Genomic DNA, 379 nt, shown 5'->3' with positions numbered 1-379 from the left:
AATAGCAAAATCAGAGAAACTGATTCAGAAACTAAAGTGGTCTCTTATTTTTTTTCCAGAGCTGTATATACAGGTGCATCTCAAAGAATTAGAATATGATTGAGAAACATTACTTTATTTCTGTAATTCGTTTTAAAAAGTACATTTTACGCGTCATTTTTCCAGTGCTCCACCAGTCTTACACACTGCTTTTGGATAACTTTATCATCCATCTTCCTCTTGATTATATTCCAGAGGTTTTCAATTTGGTAAAATCAAAGAAACTCATCATTTTTATATATTATAAAAGTAAATACAGAAGATACTTTGTATATTTAGTGGTTGAGGCTCCTTTAAGGGATGATGTCACCGCCTTCAGTTCACAGCTCGCCCATCACCG

The sequence above is a fragment of the Astyanax mexicanus genome, chromosome 19 (assembly GCF_023375975.1).
Source record: "Astyanax mexicanus isolate ESR-SI-001 chromosome 19, AstMex3_surface, whole genome shotgun sequence".
Taxonomy (NCBI): Eukaryota; Metazoa; Chordata; class Actinopteri; order Characiformes; family Acestrorhamphidae; genus Astyanax; species Astyanax mexicanus.
The sequence above is the reverse complement of the archived record's forward strand: the minus strand, read 5'-3'. Positions refer to the sequence as shown.